The sequence below is a fragment of the Zootoca vivipara genome, chromosome 1, assembly GCF_963506605.1.
Source record: "Zootoca vivipara chromosome 1, rZooViv1.1, whole genome shotgun sequence".
Classification (NCBI taxonomy): Eukaryota; Metazoa; Chordata; class Lepidosauria; order Squamata; family Lacertidae; genus Zootoca; species Zootoca vivipara.
This window is the reverse complement of record NC_083276.1, coordinates 87807304-87827699: the sequence shown is the minus strand read 5'-3', so window position 1 is coordinate 87827699 and position 20396 is coordinate 87807304.

The window sequence follows — 20396 nt, the reverse complement described above, 5'->3', positions numbered from 1 at the left end:
TCCTTGCTGGGCTTGACAAGCCCGGCAAACAGCGCCCGCCGATCTTCGGACCTGTCCTGTGTGACAGGCGGGGGGGGGGGGGAAGCGGAGATCGTTCTCCGCTCTCCCCCCACCCCCGCCTGTCACCAAAGATCGGCGGGCGCTGTTTGCTGGGCTTGACAAGCCCGGCAAACAGCGCCCGCCGATCTTCGGACCTGTCCTGTGTGACAGGCGGGGGTGGGGGGGGAAGCGGAGATCGTTCTCCGCTCTCCCCCCACCCCCGCCTGTCACCAAAGATCGGCGGGCGCTCCTTGCTGGGCTCGACAAGCCCGGCAAACAGCGCCCGCCGATCTTCGGACCTGTCCTGTGTGACAGGCGGGGGGGGGAAGCGGAGATCGTTCTCCGCTCTCCCCCCACCCCCGCCTGTCACCAAAGATCGGCGGGCGCTGTTTGCTGGGCTTGACAAGCCCGGCAAACAGCGCCCGCCGATCTTCGGACCTGTCCTGTGTGACAGGCGGGGGTGGGGAAGCGGAGATCGTTCTCCGCTCTCCCCCCACCCCCGCCTGTCACCAAAGATCGGCGGGCGCTGTTTGCTGGGCTTGACAAGCCCGGCAAACAGCGCCCGCCGATCTTCGGACCTGTCCTGTGTGACAGGCGGGGGTGGGGGGGGGAAGCGGAGATCGTTCTCCGCTCTCCCCCCACCCCCGCCTGTCACCAAAGATCGGCGGGCGCTCCTTGCTGGGCTTGACAAGCCCGGCAAACAGCGCCCGCCGATCTTCGGACCTGTCCTGTGTGACAGGCGGGGGTGGGGGGGGAAGCGGAGATCGTTCTCCGCTCTCCCCCCACCCCCGCCTGTCACCAAAGATCGGCGGGCGCTGTTTGCTGGGCTTGACAAGCCCGGCAAACAGCGCCCGCCGATCTTCGGACCTGTCCTGTGTGACAGGCGGGGGGGGGAAGCGGAGATCGTTCTCCGCTCTCCCCCCACCCCCGCCTGTCACCAAAGATCGGCGGGCGCTGTTTGCTGGGCTTGACAAGCCCGGCAAACAGCGCCCGCCGATCTTCGGACCTGTCCTGTGTGACAGGCGGGGGTGGGGGGGAAGCGGAGATCGTTCTCCGCTCTCCCCCCACCCCCGCCTGTCACCAAAGATCGGCGGGCGCTCCTTGCTGGGCTTGACAAGCCTGGCAAACAGCGCCCGCCGATCTTCGGACCTGTGCTGTGTGACAGGCGGGGGTGGGGGGGAAGCGGAGATCGTTCTCCGCTCTCCCCCCACCCCCGCCTGTCACCAACGATCGGCGGGCGCTCCTTGCTGGGCTTGACAAGCCCGGCAAACAGCGCCCGCCGATCTTCGGCCCTGTGCTGTGTGACAGGCAGGGGTGGGGGAGAAGCGGAGATCGTTCTCCGCTCTCCCCCCATCCCCGCCTGTCACCGAAGATCGGCGGGCGCTCCTAGCTGGGCTTGACAAGCCCGACAAACAGCGCCCGCCGACCTGTGCTGTGTGACAGGCGGGGGTGGGGGGAAGCGGAGATCGTTCTCTGCTCTCCGCCCACCCCCGCCTGTCACCGAAGATCGGCGGGCGCTGTTTGCTGGGCTTGACAAGCCCGGCAAACAGCGCCCGCGTGCACTTTATTAAAAAATAAGACATCCCTCAAAAATAAGCCATGTCGTGTTTTTTTGAAGAAAAAATTAATATAAGACATGACTTATAATATGAGAAACACGGTATTATGTTTTTACATCTACAAATCACTGTTCTCAGCTTGCACCCTTTGACCCTTGTTACAAATGTTCTGCAAGGTCTCAGACCCAATTGTTCCAAAGCATCTTATGCAGCCTTTTTTCCCTAGAAAACTGTTTTAGAAAGAAAAATACCCTATTTTTACAGTTTAAGTAGTTACTTGTAAGTGCAAATAAGGATTAAACAGAGATAAATTAATCCAGATATACCTATTCAGGACTGTTGCCCTAACCAAGACAATATCAATTATGGTTGATATCAATATCAAATTATATCAGCCATTTTTGTTGTTGTTGTTGTTGTTGTGGCCATCTTTTCTGACCCCACTATACTCCACGTGACATACAATTTGCCACTGTGCCTCAACAACCAGCTGGTGATTCTACATCCTTTATTAACAGATGGATGAAGTCATTTAGGGCTTCCCTTCACTTCCTGTTTTTGGAACCAATCAAAGATGAAGAGATAGCATGTGAGTAAGGTGGGAGGAAAGAGATCACCGTCTCCCTGCAAAGAGGCCAGCATGCCTGCAATGAAGAGTGTTAGTCACATTGTTAAGAACACTCCAGGAAACACTTTGACACTGAGTGCTGCTGACAGCTGCTCAGAAGAAATTTAGGACATACATCAACTGGTGCCTTGTATGATAGGTAGGTATTGGCAAAGTCCATTTGTGAATTAATGCAGGACATTTCTGATTTACAATGTTTTTCTTCCAGCTTGTTACATTGTAAAAAAAAAAAAAACCCAACAACTTTAATTTCAAGAAGGGGAACACTATACCTCACGACATTTTCCTCCCTTTCTCCTGGCCCAAGTCACACAATGATCTTTACCCCTTTTTCTGAGCAAATGTAATTCACCCTTGGAGGGAGTGGGAAAAGAAAACTGGACTGATTTTAAAATAATGACATTGTGGTTACAGTATTCTCTCCCCCAGCAATGTTGCCTCTGTCAAATGCTGCTGCAGAGGGCCCCGAGATGCATAATTGGGCAGCAGATCCCAATGTAGAAATGCCGTTTACTTTCCCACTGGAGCAGTACCTATTTATCTACTTGCACTTTCGAACTGCTACGTTGGCAGGAGCTGGGACCGAGCAACGGGAGCTCACCCTGTCGCGGGGATTCAAACCACCAACCTTCTGATTGGCAAGCCCTAGGCTCTGTGGTTTAACCCACAGCACCAACATATATAAAAGCATAATAAAACACTGAACATTTAAAAATTTCCCTATACAGGGCTGCCTTCAGATGTCTTCTAAAGGTTGCATAGTTACTTATCTCCTCAGGGGTTGCATAACTCCGTACCTTCTGATGAAAATAGGGACACCCAGCATTTCTCCATTGAAAATAGGAATGTTCTAAGGAAAAGCAAGACGTTCCAGAATCAGATCAGAAATCGGGATGGCTTCTGTAAATCCGGGACTGTCCCTGGAAAATAGGGACACTTGGAGTGTCTGTGATTCACCTCAGGTGTCAAAATGTCTTGGGCTGGCCCTGTGGCTAGTCCCAAATTTGAGCAGGGCAGCAGCTAAACAACAGCTTTGGGGAGGGAGTTAAAACACTCTCCCCCTAAACTCTTCCACTCTGACCAGGTTCGGAGCCCCTTGTCACTGCTTTGAAGTAACTCCTTTGAACTACAACTACAGGACATCCAGTCACAGTCACGGATCTCCCACAGATGTGCTGTTTGGCCCTGAGCAGTGCCTTTGCTACCATGCTGCTCATATAAAATCCTTGGTCTTTGGGCTGGCTGTTAAATGACTGAGTGGCAGGCTGGTACTGCAGAACTGATTGAATATAGAAGTCAATGCAGAATGACACAGGAGAAGCCTGGATATTTACTACTTGCTGATGTCTCCCATTGGAGGCATTTTAATCAGTGGAACATTGTGAATAGAGGATGCTGGTACTTAAAGAAAGAGTTTTGTGCAGCCTTGAAGGTCTTCCCAAAGCATACAAGCTAAAGAATTTTTTTTAATAAAAGGAACAAGGCTCGGTGTTACAAAGGAGAACATCTGGTGATGCTCCTTTACTGTGATATGCTGGCTTATTGCTTGTTTTATTATTTATTAGATGGAAGCAGATCCTTCTGATTCGTCATCCACAACTGAAACAATGCCAAAGGGCTTAGCTACGTATTGCTTTGCTTGCCCTTCCTTCCAAGTTTGAGCACGAGGCTTGATGTAACATACTGGACTGACCATCATCCAACCCCAATGGCGAACAGCCAATGATATCAAGTGGGGCAATTCAATGCTCAGTAGAACGTCACATCATATGCATCCCATATCGACATGTTTCAAGGAAAAGAAACATAAGAGCAGTGGGAGCACTTTGCCTCTTGCAACATCTGGTTAAGTACGAATTACATGAAAACGCACCTGTTCACATTAGTCTTCAGTGGTGAAGCAAGGAGATTTTAGACCATGGGTTGTATTCAACATGACACTAAGCAGGTAGTTCTGACAGTGCAAGGATTTCCCCTCAATCTATTCTAGGGGTTCCCCCAACCCTCTGGAGCACATTTAGAAAGAGCATGCAAAGTGCACATGGGAAGGAGAAGGAGTCCTGTTGTGCAAGTGGAAATCTTTGTGCTGACAGAAGGTATTAGCTCTCCCTGGACTTATTGGCCTTACAGGGGTGGGGCATTTTAGATGGCCAAGTGTATTACTTCAATTGTGAATAACCCAATTGTAAATACAGTGGTACCTTGGTTTGCAACCATTTTGGATTACAACTGTTTTGTATTACAACCACATCAAACCCAGAAGTGTGTGTCCCTTTTTTTGGATTACAACCCAATTTTTGTGGATTACAACCCATTTGGGGGGGGAGGCCCCATTCGCGAAAGCACGCCTTGGGTTACAACCTGTTTTTGTTTACAACCGGACCTCTGGAACCGATTATGGTTGTAAACCAGGCATCCCCAAACTTTGATCCGGCAGATGTTTTGGACTACAATTCCCATGATCCCTGACCACTGGTCCTGTTAGCTAGGGATCATGGGAGTTGAAGGCCAAAACATCTGGAGGGCCGCAGTTTGGGGATGCCTGTTGTAAACCAAGGTACCACGGTAAGTTATTTTTCTAGCCATGTTTGAAAACTAGATTGCCTAGACAGAGTCCTGGCTTTGGCAGTTATTATTAATAAAGCAGTTACTATTTTAGGTAATGGTTTTTATCTTGTAACTTCATTGCTTTTGTCATTTTAAAAATATTCGTGTAGGACTCACCAGTACTGATTTTGTCTAGAGCAGGCTTCCTCAACCTCGGCCCTCCAGATGTTTTGAGACTACAATTCCCATCATCCCTGACCGCTGGTCCTGCTAGCTAGGGTTCATGGGAGTTGTAGGCCAAAAACATCTGGGGGGCTGAAGTTGAGGAAGCCTGGTCTAGAGAAAGGTGACCCCCAGATGCAAATCATAACAAAATGATAACTATCAGCACACTGCTTTTCTGAGCTAACATTAATACTAGGACCTGCAACAAAATGTTGCAGTGTATCTTCAAGGTTTAAGCTAACTGGCCATGTCCTCTTCCAGGCTACTCCCCTAGTTTTCTGGTTTTCATTTTCACACCTAAAACTCATCATTCTGTGGCTGCTTGCCATGCTCAGTTCTCTGCATGATGTTGCCTCCTTCACTGTTTTAAAATGTACTTTTGCAAAACATTCCTCCAAATGTGAATCCTGCCCTCTAGTTTTTCAGTGGCTTACCTGTAGTTTTTGAGCTCACTATTGGAGGGAGTGATGGGTTCTATGTTTTGAGAAAATAAACCTTCTTGCTGTGGTTGTTTCTCCTACTGGCCTACTTCTCAAGTGGAAAAAGCCCTCTATGGGCATATCCTAAGACTACCCACTTTTGCACTCCCTTGAATTGTCTCCTTCTCTATAGAAACCTGTTTCACAGTTAATTTGAGAATTGTAATGTAGGTGTTGTTACAGTTAATATCAATAGCTGGCACTAGTGATAATAGAGCTATATAAGATCTAGCGGAGAAAGTAAAGTATTCTGTTACTCAGCAATCACAGCATTCACAACAGAACATTACAAGAATAATTTTTCTATAGAGTTTAGTTTTAGAGTTGGCTCTAGCCATCTCTGCCATAGGGACCCCAATCTATTTTCCTCAAAGAAATTCACCTCTTGAGGAGAGAGGGGGCACCTTTGCTATAGATTATGAAGGTTTTATGACTTTATAAGAAGTCTTTGTTGGTTTATTTGAGTTTTCTGTATGTAATGACTCATTTCTGATTATTAATGGATCAAAGAAAGGCAATATGTCACTTCACAAAGGAGATGGTGCTACATTGCTTGTTCGTTCAATCCAAAATGTGATCTTTTTCATTAAAAAAAAGTTTCCAATTCTACTCAAGACAGATGATGTGGTTTAAAGTAAATCAGAGGAACAAGATCTCGTGGCACTGGCCTGTTTCAGGGCATTTAGTTATGCTTTGATAAGAAAAGTGTATTTGAATTAGTGGCCTCCTCTAGCCCCAGTACCACCTACTATGCATTTAAATGTTATTGAAGCGAACTGTGTGCTTAGGGTTATCTAAGATGCCTCCTATGGTATAACCTCATAAACATGTGCCTATTAATCCTATACGCTCCAAGTGTCCCGATTTTCCAGGGGCTGCCCCATAATTATGAAAGCCACCCTGGCTTCAGATTTGATCCCAGAATGTCCCTATTTCCCCCACTGGTGCTTCCACCGCCAAGCTCAGGGAGGAGGATGAGCTGGTGCTTATCCTGAATGGCAGCAAGGGAGCATCCTGTTGCCTCTCCATGGCCTCTCCCTGGCTGGTGCTGCTGGCCTCCTCCCTTGGGCAGCTCTAAGCAGCTGCTGGAGAGCAGGCAAGGAGGAGGAGGTCTAGTCCCATGTGACGTGCATAGCTGCCCGTATTCCCTGGGAAATACCCGTTTTTCCAGCTGTTCCTAGCTGAAAAAGCAGATTTTTTTTGTTTTTCCCCGGTTTATTCTGGCGCGGCGGCCATTTTGAAACTGGGCAGAGCATGCTCAGAAGTGACTTTTGATGCTGCTCTGCCCAGTTCCAAAATGGCTGCAGTGCAACTTCTGGTGCGGCGGCCATTTTGGAACTGGGCAAAGCAGCATCAAAAGTCACTTCTGAGCATGCTCCGCCTAGTTCAAAAATGGCGGCAGCGCTACTTCCGATCTGCTACTTCTGGCCCGGTCCCTTATTTCTCGGACAGCAACTTGGCAGGTATGGTGACGTGCCAGTTCTAAGGGGCAAGCAGAGGGCAGGGCAGCCCTGGGTGGGGGAAAAGGGGGAGTGGAGCACAAGGAGTCTTGATTTTAAAAAGCTTTCATCTATGCTTTCCTCATTCTAAAATTTATTTATTGGTATGTGTTTTCCTTTCTGTAAATCTATCAAAGAATAAAATTTAAAAAATCAGGATTCAGGGGTCTTCTAGGGATGCTGGAGTGTGTGCTGTGTTGATGAAGTGATGGTGGCACTTGCCCTTCTTTTGATTGGAAATGTTCTGCAGGAGGATGGGGACAAAAATGAGGTATCAAGGAGTTGGGGGGAGTTAGAAATTTCCCTATTTTCATCTGAGGAATGTTGGAGGGTATGTAATCCGCCTACCTTAAAGAATTATTCAGAAGGTTATTTATGTATGCCACTACTGCGGCTCACCTTTTGTTAGCCCCAAAATGGAAATCGAGCGAAGTCCCAACTAAATAAGAATGGCAACTTAAACTGATGGAATATGCGCAGCTTGCGGACCAAACAAGAGAACAAGAAGAATATGCTGTACGTTTAAAGAAGACTGGAAAATGTTTACTGAATATATGGAAATTTGTGTTTATTTGAAAACCTGGGCAGCATTAAGATAAGTTTTGGTGGATTGATGGATGGATGTAAATACGTAAATAAGTTTTGATGGATGTAATAATGGAATACTGAATGGTTTAGTGTTTATATAAAATATGCAGAAATTTGTGTTTCGTAAAATAAACCAGGGAAAGAGAAGAAGGGAAGTCTTCTAAAGAAGGGGATATTCTAAAATGTAAAATAGAAAATTTTATTAAAAATATATTATTATTATTATTATTATTATTATTATTATTATTATTATTATTCAGAGCTGGCTTGAAACAAGAGTTGCTGGCATGACTGCCGAAGTTGATATAGATTTCATCCCAGAATCCTTGACAGCCATGTGATAGCAGCCACCCAGACACTATGTGCAACTGAAAGCCAAACAGGACATGACACTTGTCATGCGGTTTACTCTCATATGCCTCTAAATGCCAGTTGCTGAGAAGCACCAGTGGGAAGAGTGTTCTTGCTTTCATGTCCTGCTTGTGTTGTTTCCCACAAGGCATCTTGTTGGCCACTGTGAGAACAGGATGCTGGACTAAATGGACCACTGGGCTGATCCAGCAGACCTCTTCTTACATTCACAGCTCCACCCCAGAACCAAAGTGTAAGTCTTGAAGGCCCTCATCCTTGAGAGTAATGAACTGATTGGTTGGTCTCTGCTGAATTCGTGAGAGTAACGAATCTGCTTCTATACACTCAAAACAGCAGATTCGTTAAGGATTAAAACAGACGATGAGAAGCATATCAGACATTATACAGTCTGAGCGGGATCACAATATTCAAGTCGCATTGTAAGCAGAAGATTATGCCAGCATCATACATAAAACAATACAATACTTACAAAGGCAAGATATCACACACACACACACACAGCTGTATTGTATTGCACCTTCTTAGGGCCGATTCACACACTCCCGAACAACGCCTGTGAACTTAAACAGGCGTCAACTTGAGCTGAAAGTCTGCTTAGAAATAAGCCTCTCATTCAGTGGTGCTTCCTGCCAAGAACGCATGCATAGGATTATGCCCTTTGCGAAGGAGAAAAGAGAACGCTTCAAGGTACAGCAGCTGTGAAAAAGGCAAATTCCACATTAGGGATCATTAGGAAATGGATTGAAAAATAAAGCTGCCAATGCCATAAAGCCATTATAGAAAACTCTGTCATGGCTGCACTTGGAATATGGTTCTGATTGCCTCACCTTAAAAAAGATAATGTAGAGCTGGAATAGGGCAAACGAAATGATCACGTGCCTGGCTCAACTCCCCTATGAAGAAAGGTTATATAATAATAATAATTTATTATTTATACCCCGCGCATCTGGCTGGGTTTCCCCAGCCACTCTGGGCAGCTTACAACAGAAAAATGAAATAAAACAATTAAACATTAAAAGCCTCCCTAAACAGGGCTGCCTTCAGATGTCTTCTAAAAATCTGGTAGCTGTTTTTCTCTTTGACATCTGATGGGAGGGCGTTCCACAGGTTACGTCTGAGGGTTTTTTTTTTTTAGCTTACAAACAAAGCAAGGGGAGACATGCAGGAGTGTGTAAGATTGTGCTTAGAGTGGAGAATGTGGATGGTGACACTCTTGTTTTCTCCCTTTCTCAAAGTATTTGAAGCCAGTGAAGCTGAATTTTGTGGTACTCAGGCCAGGTAACAGTAAGTTCTTCTTCACACCACTCCTAGCTAAAACTATGGAGCTCACTTCCATATGTTGTACCAATGATTGGATGACTTCCAAAGTGCTTTGTGGAGAATAAGTCTATGCCTACATGGCATGATGGCTGGATACTACCTGTCCTGCCAGAAACAGCATGCCTCTGAACACTAGCTGCTAGGAATTCTGAGAGGGGAGAGTGCTGTTGTGCTCATTTTCTCTGCTTGTAGGCTTTCCAGTAGCATCTGATTGGCCACTGTGAGAGCAGAATGCTGAACTGGATGAGCCTTTGAACTGATGCAATAGTTCTTCTTAACAATGAAAGATTGTCTGCAGTCTTGGATCCAAAACTGCTCTTATGGTCCAGCATATGTAGATCTCTGGCTGAAATTCATGTCCATCCATACACACAGCCACAAATCATTTTTGACACTTCTTCGGTTTAGGAGACTGGTTTCTGTCCACCTCCTTCCCTTCCCATCTCTGCAACCACCTACAGAGAGGTAGAAAAATTGTAAGAGGAAAGGTCCCGAGAAGCCAGATTGAGAGTGTCAGGGCATCCAAGTCATCAGGCTTTGTCTGATCAAATGATGCCTGGGCACTAAAGAACCTAGCCAGACACCCACTGGCTGGCTTTCACCTGCCAGATATGTGCAAACTGACTCAGGATGGCTTCCTGCTGTGTGAAGCTCAGCAGGTGGCTCTGAGAAGTGGAAATTTGTTTATAACATGAGTAAAAGAAGGTCAAATTCCAGCATTTCTTGGTTCAGCGGTTTACAGCATTTTTCAGAGGACTGCTGAGAGATGCAACTGGCTCCTGCATTGCATGTAAAGCCTGGGGGGGAGAGACATTAAAAAATATATAATTTCCTCCCAGTCTAACCCAAAACTCTTAATTGTCCAATGCTCAACATGCCTTGCTGGGAAAATCAGTAGTGTACCAAACACAGAAATAAATCCCATTGTAGGAACGCAAAAATTGGTGTATATTTGAATGCAAGGGGCTGAAGGAGGAGAAGAAGCAGACCTGGGGAAGGAAGGCAGTCTGTGAGAAATAGCGTGAAAAAGTGGAAGGCAAGATGTTCATATTGCTTTTCACACAATCTCAGAAGCAGACTTCAGCCTCAAAAATGAGCGGGGAGGGAATTCAGCACAGATCTATTTACCATAACCAGCTAGAGAAACAACCGCTACTAAATGGGACACAGCATTTTTTATACATATAGGTTTGGGTTTTGTTTTTTGTTTTTTTTAAAAAAGAAAGTCCTATTAAGTAGTTTGAGCATTAAATCACGCATTCCTTCTCCGTTCTTGTAAAATGGATGGATGCACCGACAGGTCTCCTTTCTCACCCTCTCAGATAGTTTTATCCTGCCTTATGACCATTCCAATGCCCTTGAGAAACAGCATTGCTGTAACGTGCGATAATCCATTATAAACCCTGTATGTAACCACCAGAGCCCAAAGGAGATAGATTGCTCTTATTAACACAACCAAGGGTTCCATTACGCAGAAAGGACTGTAGAAAATGGGGCTTTCGGCATGTCCAGCGAGTGGAACAATTATAATGATTGTGATAAAGCAACAGGGGCAAAAAGAAAAGAAAAAGAACACGATATCAAGACTACAGTGCTGGCTTGGAAGTAGCACCAGGAATTTGTTTAATAGTTTCACTCATCACTGAAAGTTTCAATGAAGTTTTGGGAGCAGCATTCAGCTGATAAAATTCTCTGGACAAGGTTACCCGTCAGTCAATGTTATTGGTTTAAGCACTGGCCTAAACATTCATTGGAAAAATTCCTGGCAAATTACATTCCCATAGCAATAGTCTACTCCAGGCATCCCCAAACTGCGGCCCTCCAGATGTTTTGGACTACAACACCCATGATCCCTAGCTAACAGGACCAGTGGTCAGGGATGATGGGAATTGTAGTCCAAAACATCTGGAGGGCCAAAGCTTGGGGATGCCTGGTCTACTCACTGACACAGCCCATCAAGAAGCTCTCCTACCTACACATCTCCCGGGACAAGGTCCCTGAGGGTACTTGATGCAGTCACCTTGTTGAAGAAGTTCTGCAGGTCTGGGTCTAGTCCACGCCTGGATGGGAGACTGCATAGAAAGCGTGTGAAATTCAATTGCCAGGAATGAAAAGAGGCAGGATATATATTGTATCAACAAAACACCCTCCACTGAAGTGAATGAGTGCTGTACAAGATCGACCTGTACCCAAAGTGAGTAGCAGCTTAGTTGCTGGCTGTCGGTACAGCTGAAGATGGCAACAAACATTTCTATGGACACTTTTCAGGTTTTGCCAGAAGATGCAGAAAGGCTTATTGGAGAGGAAAGGCCCGCCACATACACACCCATCCCCTGTCCCTCCTAGCCACACAGAGCAGATAGCGCAGGCCCAGACCCTTGGACAGCAGCGAGTCCTAGCTTAATTAACTACCAACCCCAAAATCTGGGATCCCCTCAAAACTGGTGCCAAAGTTTTGCAATCGTTTTGCAGCAAAACTCCATATTTTGCAGCACCCCAGAAATGGAGTAATTGAGACATCAAAACAGGGTTTGTAGTTAATTCTAAAAAACCCAACATTCTCCGAACGAATCGGGCGACGTTGTTTTTCAGGTGACCCCATTGCCCCAGGTTTGAGTGCCTATTGCTCTGTTTGTGGAGCCCTGCAAAATACAGGGGTTTTGCTGCAAGACACCGCAAGACTTATGCCAAATTTGGAGTGAATCAGACAGTGTTGCATTTTGGGGCATTAACTACGAACCCGGGGTTGCTGTATCCATTAATTACTCCGTTTGTGGGGTGCTGCAAAACGCGGGCTTTTCTCTGCAAAATACTGCAAAAAAACCTGCAAAACCTTGGCACTGGTTTCAAGGGGATCCTAGATTTTGGGGTTCATGGTCAATGAAACCCTGATACCTAATGCCTCTCTGAGAGAGAATTCATCCCAGCCTTTATTGCTTTCTCTTTGACTTAGAAACAGCCATTCTGCCTGTCTCAGACTTTCAGTTTCTGAGCAAAGTATCATGTGGACCCTTCAGGTTTCTTGACTTTCCACACTTGCTGCCCCTCAGAATATTTCTTTGTGTATTATTACAAGGTGTTTGTTCGCAGAGCCCTGTCATGCACTGCCAGAAAACGGTTCACAGTCCACTCACTTATTGATTACAAGTAGGAACCCACAATGGCATGTTGCTCCGATTAATTACTTTAGTGCCCTTACACAACCTCTTTTCTCTCACACACTTTCCTGTCACTGTTGCTGGCTCATTCGCTTCCCACTGTCCCTCCTGTTTCATATTTCTCTCCTTTCTTCCTCCTCTGTACTACTGCTCTGCTATTTGTTGTGGTCAATAGTTACATTCCTAACCCTACTGACACTCCAAAAAGTCAGCAGAGGCTTTACAGAAGGGACGGGGGAACATTTTCTGCCCAAGGGCCACATTCTCTTCTGGGCAGCCTGACAGGGGCCGCATGTCAGCAGTAGGAGGGCTAGAGGCCCATGCGGCCAATGAGTGTGAAGTCTACTTTTGCACAGGAAACTAGTTTCTGCGCATACTTGCACACCTCCTTTTATCCTCAATTCAGGCAAATGAGAAACGTCATCAGAATTCGAGGACACTTTCCAGCCAGGCAAAAACATCCAAGGAGGCTGCAAAGCATAGTCAATAAAAGGTATGGTCCAGATAGAGGACATGTGTTTTGGAAGGATGTGTGGCCTGGGGTGGGTTTCAAGGGCCTGATAGAGAAGGCTAGAACAGGCATAGGCAAACTCCGGCCCTCCAGATGTTTGGGACTACAATTCCCATCATCCCTGACCCCTGGTCCTGTTAGCTAGGGATGATGGGATTTGTAGTCCCAAACATCTGGAGGGCCGGAGTTTGCCTAGGCCTGGGCTAGAGGGCTGCATTTGGCCCCTGGGCCTGAGGTTCCCCACCCCTGCTTTACAAAGTGGAGTTGGATGAAATCATGGACAATATTTTCCAGACTGAGGATCTGGGATAACTCAATCGGTAGAGCATGAGACTCTTAATCTCAGGGTCATGAGTTCGAGTTCCACACTGGGCAAAAAAAACCCACATTGCAGGGGGTTGGACTGGATAACCCTTGTGGCCCCTTCTAACTCTACAATTCTATGGTTCTATGACGATACTTTTTGAAATTACCAGTAGGGGGCCATTTTAATTAATGCTCACTTCCTCTAATACTTTGCAAGAAGTCAGAGCCATGCACCGTGAGTACTAATAATTAAGAAGGAGAAAAATAGAACATTGTTTCCCCAGATTCATAGGGAAGCTTTATAATGCCAAACTGAGGAGAGGATGGAGAAGATGGTATCGAGTGTTTGATGTTAACTAACAAAGGACTTGATTTTCTAATAAGAAAAGGAAAGCTTCGTTGAGGACGAAACAATTTTAAAATGACATTTACTCACAACCCCGCTGCATCCTGTACTGTTTGCGCTGGGTAGCGTGTGTGTGTTTTCATAGTTTGCTTTTGAAAGCCTCTGCAGATCACTCCTTCCACCGTTCTTCATTACCTCACAACGAACCTGGCAGTGTGGGAACTGTTTCAGAAGTATAGAGAGGGTGATTCATATGCCGCTGCCTCCGACTGTGAGGGGAAAGGAGATTCAGTCTGCCAGCTTCTCCAAACAAGATTGGGAGTGGGGGGGGGGGTAAAAGCAGCCACAGCAGTTAGTTTCCTTACAAGTGAACATCAAAACACTGAGACAGATGAGAAGATGGACAGCTGAGAGACACTGGTCACATCCGCATCACACATTTAAAGCACCTGGGAACTTAAGAGGGCTGGGAAATGTAGCTCTGTGGAGGGTGAACTACAGTTTTCACGATTCTTTAGGGGCAGCCATGCGCTTTAAATGTACAGAGTGGCTATGACACATGAGGATGTGCCACTGCTGGCCACACGGTCCCTCATATGTGCTGCTCTTCTTTCCTCCATGCACCTTTCCTGTCACCGTTAGGGAGGATTGCGAGAGATGCTTTAGTACATTTAACAGAAAGCAGCAAGTTGATTTAAGCTGATCTCGTTGGTTTCCAGATTCATACTGGGTGGGTCCTGCTGTGGCTTTTTTCAATTAACTGCACTGAAGGAACCGTTCCAGCTAATTCGGTACCTTCTGTCACAGCGCTTGAATGGAAAGAGAGGCAGAGTGTGCTGACATTCTTCTATGGAGCCATTAGGCACAGGGCTGGTGCCTGCGCCCCAGGATCCACACTGAATTGGACACTCCTAATGGTCTCCATCATTAAGTGTGCAGCATGTTCAGTGTCTGAAGCTCTTCATCTCCTCCTGAGCTCCTCCTTCTTTGCAGGGTCAATCCCACTCCCCTTTCATTTAAGCAGGGAGGAAGCTATTCAAATACCTTTCCTCTTTGTATGGTACCCATTCATTGACCAACGTCAGTGAACAGCGGTGTAATTAAACCAAAGCAACTGCAGCTATCTAATGTTTGGTGAACTTTCTTTTCAAGTCAACAGTGGCACCACAAAGTCAAATATGGCAGAGACTGCCTTTGGCTGCATTTCATTTCATTTCATTTCTTATCACTTTAGTTCTTTATTTGGATTAAGTAATTGGGTTTAGGGACTTCTGGATCCTTTCATGGGCAGGTTTTCCTGTCCTTCCTTCCTTCCTTTTTATCACTTTTGGCTATGCCCCAGTTAATCTTAATTGCCCCATTATAATCCCCAACTGACCTTCAAAGTAAACTGTGACCTGCAATTGGCTGGCACCCTCCCCTAATCCTTCTACTAACATAAAACAACCATTTGCAAAGAATTGGATGGCTTCAAGTGCACACAGTAAGGAAGTGCAATTGGCTTCATGAGCAATTTTATTTACATCGACAGCAGTAGAACTAAATTGAAAGGGCCATTCCTTCATTGACTGGAGCTGCTTCTCGGCTAAGGCCAATAGTCTATTCAGTTCCAAGAAATCAATTCACCGTGGATTTAGCCCTCTCTGTTATTAGCACCACAGTAATACCGGATATAGATTTAACACCTGACTGAATTGTTGATGTCTCTTTTAGTGTCAGGGTAAAAGCCATCCCAAATTTTGTTTTAAAAAAATCATTTTGATTAAGGACATGCATGTTTCTTTGAAGGAAACTTACTGAGTCTAAAGCTGAACAGATCTTAGTCTGGCCATTGCCATTCTAAGAGAATGAGGGAGGTGTTCAAGGTGAGTTCCGGCACCACATTTTCTAGAAAAATAGCACTGGTGCTATTCCATTTCCCTCCTATTCTTTGGTCATAGGAAAAGCAGCACAGTGATTGGGAAAAGAAACAAGAGAAAGGAAAGAATGGTTTAATTATGGACAATGAAGAATAAAGGATTGCTGGGGACAGCTCAAACAAGCTCTAGTATTGTTGATTTTAACAGGCCAATTAAAGCCCCTGAAGCAACAAGTACCATTCATTGGGATATAGGAAGAAGGGGGGTATATTTAATTCTTTATCCCTTAAAGAAGCATCAACAATGAACTCCTTTCTCTGTTGTCCAATTATGCTATAATTAAACTGAAGCAGCTAGTTGGAGCATCAGCATGAGAGAAAGATGGGCACTGGTAGCAAACAATTGAGCTCAACACAGAGTGTCTTTCTTTACTCTGTAAACTAACACAGACAGACCAGAGTGATTGGGGAGTCAAGGAACATAATAGATGAAACTCACCAGCTTCCAAAATGAAAAGACTCTTCTTTCCCCCCCACCCCTATTTCATCCTTATTTTTTTTTATTTAAATAAACCCACATCGTCCACCTGTCTGCTGAACTAGATGACAGAGAATTGAGAGTACAAAGAAGCTGTAATTCTGCCATCTAGAATCTGAAAGATTGGCTGAATCAGAAATTTGTAGAACAACCTCTAATCCAGAGAGAGGAATAGGTGGACTGTGATCTGGAGAAGGGATAGCGAACTGATAATCCATGGGTCAGCAAACTAAGGCCCAGGGGCCAGATAAGGCCTACCAGGGTCTTGCTTTGGTGGGTTTTTTCCCTTTTTTGGCAGGGCATAGCTGACTACCTGAGCTGCAAGTGTGAATTGGCCCTCCCCCCAGCACACCTTCTTAAATAATAGACTTTTCTGGGAAGCTTCAGGTTTTTTTCAGTTTCAGTTTTTTGAACTTTGCACTTTGCTCCAAGTCTTTCCACTCAACCCATCAGCAATCCCTAAACAATGCACAGTGAGGACTCTGGCCCTGGCATTCAATTAAAACAGCAGAGGCAAGAAAATTGCCCCTTATTTGCTCCCCCAGGAGAATCTCTTTTGTTGATTGACAGTTTCCCCCATCCTTTCACACTGGAGAGTCCTCAAGGGGTTGGATAATAATGCTGCTGAGAAGCAGCTGTGTAGAAGGTGTGTGAGGCTACATGTTTGCCTTTGCTCCTGTCACACTGTGCATCTTCCAATCAGAAACATTCCCATCTTCTTCAGGGCTAGAAAGATTAAGGAGTTTTCCATAAATCTGCTGTTTCTCTCAGCCTGCAAGGACTATTTGGTTTTCAGCTGCCTGAAGTGGAGGCAGGAAATGCAATAATGACTGAGTTTTCAGACTAGTGTAAGAAAACTTTCACCGGTGACGCTCGGCACGGTCACTTACAGTTTCAGACCAATGTGAGATGTCTCTTCCACCATCTCTGAACCTGCAGATTTAAAATGTATTTGCATAAACCAATCTCACCTGCCCATCAACTCTTTGTGCTGTAGTTTTTGCACATGCTTCTGGTGTTCCTCTTCAGCTAACTGGCACATGATGAAGTCACATTGCCAGTACCAGTTTTGCCATGCAACAGGGTAGGGTGGAATGGGTGGAGATAGGAATCGCTGTCTGTGCAGCAACACTTCAGCCTGGGTCCTATCAAAGGGGGTGTTGCTATTTGGGCTCCACTTCACATAGCAAAATGTCATGGTGTGTCCAGCACTGCCCCTTCCTGAACTTAAGCAGGTCAGGGTCTGGTTGGTACCAGGAGCGGAGATCATCTGTGAACCCCCATCCTTGTACCCTTGAGCTTCATGAAAGAAAAGTGGCATCTAAATCCAGTAAGTAAGTAACTATTACTCATAAGATAGAAATAGTGTACTTAAATTGTTCAAAGCACCTCACCACCATAACGCAATATTTCATTCTGTTCTAATCCTCACAAGTGGAGGGATCTTTCTAATGTGACTGTAACTTATCCTAAAATGACACACAAAAAATAAAAAAATTCCTTCCAGTAGCACCTTAGAGACCAACTAAGTTTGTCAGAGGTATGAGCTTTCGTGTGCATGCACACTTCTTCAGATACACTGAAACAGAAGTCACCAGACCCTTATGTATAGTCAGAGGGTGGGGAGGGGTATTACTTACACGAAAGCTCATACCAATGACAAACTTAGTTGGTCTCTAAGGTGCAACTGGAAGGAATTTTTTCTTTTTTGTATCGACTACGTCAGACCAACACGGCTACCTACCTGTAACTTATCCTAAAATGTTTGCAAAAGAGAAATAACATTTAAAGACATGGAGTTGTGTGCAACAAAGTCGTTCTGTTTGTGCAAAGGCTTCTGCTTGCACAATGGAGGTTCCCCCCTACCCCTATCCGTTTCCCTGTTTGGTGGGTATAAACCCTTTTTTCAAGGGGGTGCACAAGGAGAGGAGGGGCAAGGGAATTCCTATTGCACAAGCAGAAACCTTTCCATGAATGGGACAACATCACTGGATACCACCAGATATTATATATGCACACAAAAGTATGAAGCAGTCTTGGACCTGGCATTTCTCAGGAACACTAAGAAACAAAACAAAAGTATAGTTCTTACACTGGTGGTTAAAATCATTGCAGCTTTGAAAGGTTAAGTCAGTAGACTGAATCAAGATGTTAGATTCAAAATGGCATCCAGTCATATAGAAAACCTGCTCCTTGATTTCAGGAACCATCTTCCCAATAGCGATATATGTAAGTGAGAGCTGGACAATAAAGAAGGCTGATCACCGAAGAATTGATGCTTTTGAATTATGGTGCTGGAGGAGACTCTTGAGAGTCCCATGGACTGCAAGAAGATCAACTTATCCATTCTGAAGGAAATCAGCCCTGAGTGCTCACTGGAAGGACAGATCGTGAAGCTGAAGCTCCAATACTTTGGCCACCTCATGAGAAGAGAAGACTTCCTGGAAAAGACCCTGATGTTGGGAAAGATCTAGGAGAAGGGGACGACAGAGGACGAGATGGTTGGACATTGTTCTCGAAGCTACGAACATGAGTTTGACTAAACTGCAGGAGGCAGTGGAAGACAGGAGTGCCTGGCGTGCTATGGTCCATGGGATCACGAAGAGTTGGACACGACTAAACGACTAAACAACAACAACAATTTAAGAGGTGTCCAAATATGCATCTCCCTTCCTACCACTGTTTCCAAACATTTGGCAGCCATGCATAACACAGTAAGTTGTGAATGAGACCTGATAATGCATCAAGAGGTTTTCCAGATGGTCCTGAGAGGTGGGGAAAGATTTAGATGTGTTTCACATGAGCCCTCATGACATCCGGCTCAGAGTCTCAATACATCAATGTCTCACAGCAGGTGCTGGCTTTGCACGGAGCTGCTGGGATGAATGGGTCTTCTTCAGGCTGCAAATCCAGTTATTTTGCTCCCTTTTGCCACAGCACAGATGCAGGGTTTGTGTTTTGTTTTTGCAAACTCAGCCAGCACAGAATAAATGAGAAATCCCCGAGGGCAGTCGCCATCAGGATGTGCAGCTGTGGTTTCATTTCTGAAAGCCTCTTCCCCATCTACTTCCATCTGCCAAAATGTTGCAGAGCAGGGGGCGAGCAACACTGCAGATCTCTTGCTGGCTCTTGTCCAAGCTGACATCCCTTAGTGCTAAGTCAAGAACACTTGCTGCCATGCTGGAGCCTTCAGGGCAATTGACTGTAGATTATTTGCAAAGAAGCTTGAGCTATTGTCGAGTTGTGTGGTGCCACATAAGTCACAGTGGGTGAGCACACACAGTTGGAAACTATGATCAAGCATCAACAACACGTATGAAGCAGCCTTGTGCCAAGTTAGATTATTTGTCCATGGAGCATGGCGTTCTCTGCGTGGCAATGGATCTCCAGAGCACCAGGGTAAAATTCTTTCCATCACCTGCTACCTGATCATCCTTTTAACTGGAGATGCCATGCGCTTTGCCACTAAGCTATGGTTCCTCCCCATGCTTGAGGAGGACTGGAAGTCTACAAAGTCATAATAAGCAACTATATTTGTGGGAGCGGGGGGGGCATTTCTTTGGAATATATGAGGATCCTTCATTGTTATTTATCACATGGATATTTCATGGGCATACATATTTTATTCCCATCACAAGCTGAGATAAGTTGAGTCAATGCCCCACATTGAGTTTCATGGACGGGGATTGAAGCAGATGTTACGAGCAACACAAAAGGCATTTTCCAAACTGATAAAACTTCCTGAATAGCCTTAGTGACAAGGCGGGGGACATTTAAAGCACATAGGCATCTCAAGGCAGCCCTGTTCAGGGAAGCTTTTAATGTCTGATGGATTTCTGTATTTTGATATTTTGTTGGAAGCCGCCCAGAGTGGCTGGGGGAACCCGGCCAGATGGGCGGGGTATAAATAATAAATTATTATTATTATTATTATTATTATTATTATTATTATTATTAATGGGCTTAGTCATTCCCTCAGCAATGCCCACACTGGAATTGCAGTGCCGGACTTTGGGCTTTGAAAGTGGCACACTGTGTGATGCCAACATTCAGTGTCCTCCCCGCCTCTTGCCTTCCATTGTTCAGTGTTGTTGCAGTGCCCTCTGTGGCACCCTCTCAGCACCCAGTGTGAACCAGTCACAAATCCTCCTCCGGCAAATGCCTACTCCTGATCTCTCTTACCAGCTTGGATCCCAAATCAAAAGACTAGTTTGAGGAAGAGGCAGTGTCTGGCAATGGAGCTTGCCAGGGGGAGGGCGGGATAGCAGGTAGCAATTGGATCAAGCATTCTTCTCTTCCACCCGTTGATTATCCCATCTCTTTGCCCCCAGGTTCTCAGTAAATATGGAGTTGAAATCCCAACAATGATGAAGAGGCAAAAGACTCTCCCCATGATCTCCGCTGCTGCCACCAAAAAAAGAAG